Here is a 10,650-nt window from a genome sequence, read left to right as displayed (position 1 = left end):
CATTCCCAAAGCAGATCTCCTTCTTGCCTGGGGACTAGATTGCCTTTGTAGGACCAACATTAGCCACAAGATTAGAAATTACAGTTTAGGGGTCATGCAGTTGGAGGCTGCAAGTTTCTGATCTTCCCTAGACTGCTCCTAAGATCAGTGCTTGACTATTTTGCAGACTCTGCACTTAATGGATCAGCTGGCACCACCCGGATTAACAAACTGGCTCATCTGGTCATGTGGCCCCTACCCAGGAACTGACTCAGCACAAGAAGACAGCTTCAACTTCCTATGATTTCATCTCTGACCAATCAGCACTGCTGGCTCACTGGCTTCCCCTACCCACCAAGTTATCCTTAAAAACTCTGCTCCCGAATGCCCAGGAAGACTGATTTGAGTAACAATAAAACTCCTGTCTCCCGCACAGCCAGCTCTGCATGAATTACTCTTTCTCTATTGCAAATCCCCTATCTTGAATTGGCTATGTGTAGGCAGTCGGCAAGGTGAACTCCCTGGACGGTTACACACATGCTATGACTTGCATAATGGTTTCTCCTTCATAGTTTTGTCATTGTTTCTGGTCTATCTTCTAAAATTTTCACCATCAGAAATTAAGACTTTTGAGAAAAACAAAAAACAAAAACAAAACTCCCAGGGAAGTTGGAGTAGTTCTGTGTCTGCCAAAGGCCACCATTAATCATCATTCCCTACTTTTCTTTCATACTTTTCAGTTTGGAATCTACTATAACATCCCTTGTTTCTCATTATGATTTTGATTTGTTACAACCCTGAGAAAGAGGTAGAGACTTAAATTATTATCAAAAATGTTTTAATGAAAAAGATGAAGCTCAAAGAGGTTAAGTGACTCGCTCAAGGTCACAGAGCAGTAAAAAAATCTCATCTCCCACATCAGAAACAGAGTAAGCCTGCTGTCCTTTCTAATACTAACACATCAACTGAGAGAAAAGAGAGCCCTGGGGAATTTTCTCTAATCACCCCACATTAGCTGCATTGCACAGATTGCTTTCTGCTTCTCAAATCCCATTGCACTTGCCATCTGCAAAATTCACTTGAGTTCTTCCTCATATTTTGCCTTGTCTTGCTTTTAAGTGCTTAGTAAGTTAATAGGTAAATGGTGTGTGTGTGTGTGTGTGCATGTGCGTGTGCGTGTGTGTGCACTCTCATAACCCCCTAATTATATAGTACAAGTATTAGAAACACAAATTAGACTTGTATTCTCACAAAATTTAGCACAGTATCATGCTTATGAAAAAATTAATTTGTATATTAATTTAATTAGATTAGAGAATAGCATGGAAAATACAGACGTAGACCCTAAGAAGGTATAGAGAAAAGGACAATTTTAGTAGAAGTAGGCCAGGTACTTTCTCGCCTATTGAGTAGATCACTATTATTTTAACCATTCTTTTGCCAACACACTTGGCACACCTTGTTCTTCTTGTTGCACATGCCCACCTCAACCATAACCCCTGATCAATCTTAAAGTCAGCCTTCTTCTCTCCTTACATTTGTTAGTCTAGAGACAAGGTTAGAAGCAAGACTGGGTGCGGCAGCTCACACCTGTAATCCCAGCACTTTGGGAGGCCAAGACAAGTGGATCACTTGCGATCAGGAGTTCGTGACCATCCTGACCAACATGGCGAAACCCCATCTCTATTAAAAATACAACAAATTAGCTGGGGATGGTGGTAGGTGCCTGTAATCCCAGCTACTTGGGAGGCTGAGGCAGGAGAATTGCCTTAACCTGGGAGGTGGAGGTTGCAGTGAGCTGCGATCTTGCCACTGTACTCCAGCCTGGGCAACAAGAGTGAAAGTTGAAAGAAGGAAGGAAGGAAGGAAAGGAAGGAAGGGAAAGAGAGAGAGAGAAAGAAAGAGAAAGAAGGGAAGAGAGAGAGAAGAAGGGAAAGAAAGAAAGAAGGGAGAGAGGGAGGGAGGGAAGGAGGGACAAGGTTACAAGCAAGCAAGCACACAAACAAGAAGGAAGGAAGGAAGGAAGGAAGGAAGGAAGGAAGGAAGGAAGGAAGGAAGGAAGGAACAAGGTTACAAGCAATGGAACTTACACTTGCTTAAATAATAAAGCATATTTGAACTGAAAAGTCCAAAGGTAAAACTGGCTTCAAATGAAGCTTGATCTTGCAGCTCAAATGATGTAAAAGAAAGTTTCTTTTTGTCTTTTCACTCTGCTTTTTTCAGGCTTGGCTTCATTCTCAGGCCAAGCCCTGACTATCCTAAGAGGCCTGCTACCCAATCCTTTTGCTTTCATTTCCAGCAAGGAAAAGCAAAAATGTGACCCAGTATTCACAGTAAAAACCCTAAGTCATGTGCCCACCATTTTCCTGATTCCTTAGGCCAGCTAAACGGGATAAACTGATAAGCTTAAACTCAGTTCTGTCTCTCACATTAAAGCTGGAAATTGAATCAATTTCCCTAGAATCACATGGATCTTCAAATAGAAATTAGCTACTGGTAGCTACTGGTAAGGAGGAAATAGATATAATTAACACATGCCCTCCATTTTTATTTAGTTTGGCTGGTAGGTGTTAATAGAAGAAATCAAACAACTCTGTAGAATTCACCAACGAAACTTTATGATCTCCATTGTCCGCATTATTACACTAATTACTCTTCCCTCACTCACTTTTCACTCTCTGCAGGTATTTTTCCTCAGTTTATTAACTCGATCAAACATTTCTCTTCACAAAAATGAAAAATAAAGGTCACTAAAACCAATGCCTTTTTTTTTTTTTTTTTTTTTTGAGACCGAGTCTTGCTCTGTTGTCCAGGCTAGAGTGCAGTGGCGTGATCTCAGCTCTCTGCAACCTCTGCTTCCCGGGTTTAAGTGATTCTCCTACCTCAGCCTCCCCAGTAGCTAGGATTACAGATGTGTGCCCCCATGCCCAGCTGATTTTTGTATTTTGAGTAGAGATGGGGTTTCACAATGTTGGCCAGGATGGTCTCCAACTTTTGACCTCAGCTGATCCATCCGCCTCGGCCTCCCAAAATGCTGGGATTACAGGCATGAGCCACTGTGCCTGGTCACCAGTGCCATTTAACTGCTATCCTGTTTACCTCACCTCACAGCCAAGCCCTTGCATTCTATATACAATGTAAACCATGTTAAAGTGAGACAAAAATAAGATCACTGTGCAACCCACAAAACATTGAACAACCTTCTCTCCTAGCTAATGTAAGTGACTGGTACTTCTTTACTAATCCTTCCTCTAGTCTCCCCTTTCTATAGATAAGATTTACTGAAATACTCAATCATAGAATTGCCTTCACTTTTTGATAGTGAGTAACTCTGTTTCCTCAGACTCTACCCAAAATTATCCAATGGAAGGTCAAACCCTTTAAATAGGTTCTAACATCTTCTAACTGAAATGCCTCTCAACTCCCCATGATGAGAGTTTTTCCCATTTACAACAGTAATAAAACCAACTTGTTCAACTAAAGGTGCATTCCCGGTGGTTTTTGGCTAGAGGGCGTTTGCAGTCCTCACTGTATTTGTTGCAGTATCCATTTAAATCCATTGAAGTATCCTTCATTTCTCTTTGAATTATTCCAGCATCCTTCAAATGGTGTTCCCTGTCACCAGTCTTATTTTCTCCAACTGATTCCCAGACTCCTTGCTAAAGTGATCTTTTCGAAACTCAGATCTGATTATGTCACTCATCACCCCCATATTCCTAAGAATAAGGTCCAGATACAATAACCTGGCCTGTGACATTCTCCTTGATCTAGTTTCTCAGCCACACCAGTCTTAACAATCACCACCACCTCCCTAACTCCAGTTCCATGCACCAGCCTTGATGAACTTGCTTGCAGCCCTTCCAAAACATTTGTCTGATCTCTAGAATGTCCTTTGGACCTCTCCTGATGCCTAGAAATTTTCATCTAGCTAACTTTTACTTGTTCTTAAAGACTTAACCTCAAGCATTTCTCACTCAAGCATTGAGAAGCCTTCTAGAATATTCCCAGAAGTCACTAGTTTGTGTGTGATACTCACATTGCACTGTATTTACTTATTTGTTTTTCTTATGAGGTTATCAACTTCTTGAGGTCTAGAATTTTGTTATTCATCCCGATGTTCTCTGGCAGCGGACTCTACTCAAAGTTCTTCTCCTGCAATGTTTGAGAACATAAATTGTGATGTGAGACATTCTTCTGCTATTCCTGGAAATGGAAGTGGGGGTTGGGAGTTAGGATGCTTAGGGATTGAGGACTGCTCTGTGGGTGAAGCCCAGAAATAATAAATGCTTTGTAATATACCGGACAGCTCTGCGCAAAGAATTATCTCACCCAAAATGCCAATAGTACATCCATTAAGAAACACCATAGGTTTTCAATAAGTGTTTGCTTAAGAATGAATAAATGAATGTAAATGAATAAGTAAAATAAAGTAAAAATGAAAGAATACATTAATGAATAACCAAAAGGGGAAAAGCAGCCTGACCATTTACAGATGAAAGTGTACCCTAAGGAGAGACACCGATGGGAAATTCATGCCTTGACAACTTAAAATTTTGTCTTGGTTATATTCTTAGCCTTTCCCCCTAGAGCTGTGAGTGCGAGGTGCAATCTGAATTGAAAGAACTAATTAAAGTGAGGCTGGGTGTGGTGGCTCACGCCTGTAATCCCAGCATTTGGGGAGACCAAGGTGGGGGAATCACTTGAGGTCAGGAGTTCGAGACCAGCCTGGCCAACATGGTGCAACTCTGTCTGTACTAAAAATACAAAAATTAGCTAGGCATGGTTGTGGACACCTGTAATCCGAGCTGCTCGGGAGGCTGAGGCATGAGAATCACTTGAACCCAGTGGGTGGAGGTTGCAGTGAACTGAGATTGTACCACTGCACTCCAGCCTGGGCAACAGAGCAAGACTCTGTCTGAAAACAAACAAACAACAGAACTAATTAAAGTGAAAAGACTCACATCACAATATTTGGAGTGGAGGAAAAATCAGGCTATCTCACTGTGAGAGGGGAGGCATTTCTACAAGGCCTCTGAGACCATTTGGCCTATGACATCTACCTCATCTTTTTTTTTTTTTTTTTTTTTTTTTTTGGAGACGGAGTCTTGCTGTGTCACCCAGGCTGGAGTGCAGTGGCCAGATCTCAGCTCACTGCAAGCTCCACCTCCCGGGTTTACGCCATTCTCCTGCCTCAGCCTCCCGAGTAGCTGGGACTACAGGCGCCTGCCACCTCGCCCGGCTAGTTTTTTGTACTTTTTAGTAGAGATGGGGTTTCACCGTGTTAGCCAGGATGGTCTCGATCTCCTGACCTCGTGATCCGCCCGTCTCGGCCTCCCAAAGTGCTGGGATTACAGGCTTGAGCCACCATGCCCGGCCTTACCTCACCTTTTTTAAGACAAGAACTTCCAGTTGTGACTTGAATTTGATATTCAGCCACTTAACCTAAGGCCCATTACTTGAAGTTTATTGTTGCTGCAAATTAAAATCCACAGGGAGCAGACATGCACTATGGTTTTATTTGCCAATGTAAGTGCAGTGTGACTCACATCCTCCCTTCAGGGGGATCTTAGCTAGATAAAACTTTTCCAGGGCACAACTTTTCCTGGAATAGCTTTGTTATTAAAGACACAGGCACTGAATCAAAAGCTAATTGAATCAAAACTGTGGACAATTTAATCTGGAATTCTAGACCCATTTAGTGCATAAACAATTGACATCGAGTGTCTTTTATGCAAGGATGCCAACTGTCTCTGGGTCCCACAGCAATCATTGTCAGTTTTAAAGACAGTGTTTTAAACTTCTTCAATCTGTTTCCACATTCAGCAACATAAATATTTCAATGTAATGCCAACCCATAAATATTAGCTGATGATCATGATCTAAACTGTATTTCAAAAAATAAGAGGCATCCATTAAAAGGGTTTCAAAATATTTTACTGACACTTTTCATGGAAATCTTTTTCTAAACTTCTAATTGCACTAGAGAAAATACCAGTAAAGTCTTCTTGTAAGAATGATCTTCATGAAGGACTTCTGTTCATCTTTATTAAAAGTAGACCCAACACATCCCCAACTACAAGTGTTCTACTTCCTCATTTCCTATTTGAAGGAAAGGAAAACAACTCACTTCCTTTTCTTTACCATTCTTTTGAGACCTATCAAACAGGTAAACTACTCCATACTGATCTATTAATAGCAGTTAATGGCTAGTGAGGCACTGTAATTACCTTTTAGTGATGATGCCTTAATTCACTAAATTCATTATTAAATCTAGTACAGGAAATGTTTTCAGGCATTCATAGTAGTTCAAGAGAGAGAGATTTGGGAACAGACCAGATCTAAAGCAAGTATTGCCTGGAGTTCTTCAATTTATATTAATGCTGTGGAATATGATTCTGTGAAAGGAAAATAAATTTTGGGACCCCACCCTCTTCCCCCCAAATCACTAAGCCAAAGGCAAAAGTCAAGCTGGGAACTGCTTAGGGCAAACCTACCTTCCGTTCTATTCTTAAAAAAGATAGCTACTAAGATAAAAAGGTACATACCTCTCTCACAAGAAATTTCCTTGTAGAGAAAGCACGGAGAGAACTGGGTCATCTCTCTGCTCACTGAGATAAGTGCATATCTAATTGCCTCCATTGGAAAGGCTAATCAGAAACTCAAAAGAGTGCAACCCTTTGTCTCTTTCCTGCTTATGACTCGGAAGCCCCTTCCCCGCATTGAGTTGTCCCGCCTTTCCACACAAAACCAATGTATATCTTATATATATTAATTGATGTCTTGTGTCTCTCTAAAATGTATAAAACCAAGCTGTGCCCCCACCACCTTGGGCACGTGTCCTCAGGACTTCCTGAAGCTGTGTCATGGGCATATGTTCTTAACTTTGGTAAAATAAGCTTCCTAAATTGACTGAGACCTGTTTCAGATAAAGATCGCTCCTCAGATCTTACTTTCCAGGAAGATGCTATCTCTACCTATAATAAGCGAAGCTGATTAAGACTAGTTGAATACATATAAGAATTACATTAAATCCAATTAAACATATCTATTGAGCATATTATATATGTAGACACTCTGTTAGTTAATGCAGAGGATTCAAGAAAAGCAATTTAAAATCTAGTATGGAGAATAAGGTAGATACATAACTATAACTGATGGTAAAGTGAGACACTGTTATAAAAGAGACAACAGGATTGTGGAGCTACAAAAAGAGAGAGAGATTACAATCAGTTGAAAGGATCAGGGAAAGCTTCTTTTTTTTTTTTTTTTTGAGACAGAGTTTCCCTTTTGTTGCCCAGGCTGGAGTGCAATGGTGCGACCTCGGCTCACTGCAACATCTACCTCCCTGGTTCAGGGATTCTCCTGCCTCAAACTCCGGAGTAGCTGGGATTAAGGCGCCTGCCACCACACCCGGCTAATTGAAAGCTTCTAGTGGAGTTATCTGTGAAAGAACTGAGGGATAAATAGGAACATCTGAAGGGAATCTATTTTTTCCATGATTGCTAATGTAGAGAAAAATTATAAAAGACTTCAAAATGCATCAAAAAGATTGCTGATGACTTCGATAGAAAATTAGGTGGTTTAGCTGGGGTCATTACACCTTTCATTGTCTCTGAGATATTTTACAACTCTGCAAATTGTAGAAAACGAATAGCAGTGCAAATAGCTTTTATTCACAAACATGCAAATTAATTTTGTCAGGTGGAAATACAACTGATTTCTTTACTTCTATTCCTGTAATAAGCAAGTTTTGTATTTATTTATTTAATATAAACTCTCAAATAAGTGATTTTATTCCTGTCCATGATTGCAGACCCTTACAAAAACATAATATCTGAGTTCACCTTAAGAGCTCAGCTGGGCATGGTGGTTCATGCCTGTAGTCCCAGCTACTCGGGAGGTTGAGGCAGGAGAATCACTTGAACCCAGGAGGCACAGATTGCAGTGTGCCCAGATTGTCCCACTGGACTTCAGCCTGGGTGACAGCGAGACTCTGTCAAAAAAAGAAAGAAAGAAAGAAGAAAGAAGGAAAGAAAGGAAGGAAGGAAGGAAGGAAGGAAGGAAGGAAGGAAGGAAGGAAGGAAGGAAGGAGGAAAGAAAGAAAGAGAAAGAAAAAGAAAGAAAGAAAGAAAGAAAGAAAGAGAAAGAAAGAAAGAAAGAACGAACGAACTTGCATAAAACAGGGATATAGATAGCACAAAATACTTCAGGGAAGATGCAGAAGCAACTTTTAGTAATTAAAATGTTAACGTGAATACAAGGATGGAATAAATATCCCTACTTATTTCTACCTAAGATGTTAGGTTATAATATTTTACAATGTCCTGAGGGTCAATGCATGTTTGTGCATATGTCCATGTAATACACATAGATACAGTACATTCTTCTTCCCACACATATACATACAAACATAATTATTTGCAGTTCAGTTTAGGGCAACTTTAATATGCCACTTTGTATTTTTTCTTTTCTTTTCTTTTGGGGTCGGGGACAGAGTCTCACTCTGTCACCAAGGCTGGAGTGCAAGTGGTGCGATCTTGGCTCACTGCAATCTCTGCCTTCCAGTTCAAGCGATTTTCATGCTTCAGCCTCCTGACTAGCTGGTACCAGACAGGATCTCACTTTTTTGCCCAGGCTGGTCCTGAACTCCTGGGCTCAAGTAATCCTCCCACCTCAGCCTTTCAAACTGCTGGGATGACAGAGTATTATGTTTGGACCTGCTTTCTTCACATAACAGGGGAGAGGGCGAGAAATCAAAAGGTTGGTTTGATGTGATTGAGAGTCCTTGTGGTTTTTTTTAAATTTTAATTTAATTTTTTTGAGATGGATTCTCGCTCTTTTGCCCAGGCTGGAATGCAGTGGTGTGATCTGTGCTCATTGCAACCTCTGCCTCCTGGGTTCAAGCTATTCTCCTGCCTCAGCCTCCCGAGTAGCTGGCATTACAGGCATGTGCCACAACGCCTGGCTAACTTTTATATTTTTAGTAGAGACGGGATTTTGCCATGTTTGCCAGGCTGGTATCAAACTCCTGACCTCAAGTGATTCACCCACCTTGGCCTCCCAAAGTGCTGGGATTACAGGTGTGAGCCACCGCACCCAGACTGATTCCTTTGTTTAAATATACGCTGTGGTGAATCATTTTCCTTTGTGGTAATTCTGTGATGGGCTGGCTCACTGTGGTTTACATGAGGGGACTTGGTAATGAATCACACACTCACTGTTATGAAAGGGGAGTAACTCTCTGAAAAAGATTTAAAAAATTTTCCCAAATTTTGCCATCATCCCTGAGCCCAGTTGATTACTCAGGTTCATTTTATCAGAAGAATTTTTAGAAACACTGTCCATATTTCCTGAGCTTAAAAGCCATTCATGTGATGTGACTCCATTCTTCCCAATCCATCCATGGACCATCTGACCCTGGTCCCACTGGAAAATTAGGTCTGTTAGGTCTAGGACATACTGCATTCATTCATATTTCCAGAGTTGGTTAAATCTGCTAGACTAGACATGACGGGTGTTCCTGTGGACCTCACCTCCTCGAAAGCCCATGTAATTCCCAGGAGATGTTGAGGAGTATGGTACTGAATTGGCATTTGTTGGGTTTGGCCAAGATCTGCTACCCTCCAGACCCATGTTCATTCTAGGCATTCCAGAGCCACCTAAAGCATTCACTGGGCATCTCATTTCTCCTTCATCATTCTGTACTGACAACCAAGGATCAGACTGTGGCCCTCCGGACACCATTCCTCTTGGAGGAATTGGCCCACCCATACTTAAATGCCCTTGTTGTCAAGTTGGATTCCACTGGGGAGTAATGGCTGACTTCCTAGGATACTTCTAAATGCCTGTTTAGGTATCCTCAATGGGAACCTTGGACCTCCAGGGTACCGAGGTGACATAAAAGGAAAATCATGGATGTTTTTTGTTTCATTTGAGCGTTCACATGTTTCCCTTGTCTCTGGAGCTGCAGAGTAGAGATCCCAAAATACTCAACACCAGTAATGTAAAAATCCTGGTGGTTCTCCCAATGTGATTTTTTTCCCCCATCTTATCTCTGATAAAAATGTTCTGGGTGATTTCTGAACTCCTACATGGAGCAGATTTTCATATATGTAAAGTGCTAACTTCGTCAAGGTGTGGCTGTCACATGGGTTAATGCTGCTGTTACTCTTGCCTTTGCTGTACATTCTTGTGCTGAGAGTAACTCCCACTGTCATGCACCTGTTACCCCATCATAGCCTCCCCAGAAACAGCCCTGTCCCCATGGTGACCCATGTAGCCACCTTCACTATTGGCTGCCTCACAGCAACGCCTTTTGCATTTGTTTATACATTTGTTTCCTCATTGCTTATTATATATGAGATATTTTTAATTCTTCTATAAATCAATTGTAGCATGTTACTGCTTCCCTCATTAATTAAAAAACTATATAAAATCTTTGACATGTGTGAATTTTATACATGTATAAAAGTTATGATTGTATCCTACTTTTAAAATTATTCTTTTTTCTTTCTTTTTTTTGAGACAGAGTCTTGCTCTGTCACCTAGGCTAGAGTGCAGTGGCATGATCTTGGCTCACTGCAACCTCCGCCTCCCGGGTTCAAGTGATTCTCCTGCCTCAGTCTCCTGAGTAGCTAGGATTACAGGCGCCCACCACTGCACCTGGCTAAT

General features: G+C 41.2%; 1 pseudogene; it reads right to left on the bottom strand.

Moving 5' to 3' along the window:
* Positions 1-9,185: 9,185 nt before the first annotated feature.
* LOC111549887 lies at positions 9,186-10,166 on the bottom strand (annotated as a pseudogene).
* Between the last annotated feature and the right edge of the window lie 484 nt (positions 10,167-10,650).

The sequence above is a fragment of the Piliocolobus tephrosceles genome, chromosome 5 (assembly GCF_002776525.5).
Source record: "Piliocolobus tephrosceles isolate RC106 chromosome 5, ASM277652v3, whole genome shotgun sequence".
Taxonomy (NCBI): Eukaryota; Metazoa; Chordata; class Mammalia; order Primates; family Cercopithecidae; genus Piliocolobus; species Piliocolobus tephrosceles.
Note: the sequence above shows the minus strand (reverse complement) of the source record. Positions and strands in the feature narration are given on the sequence as shown.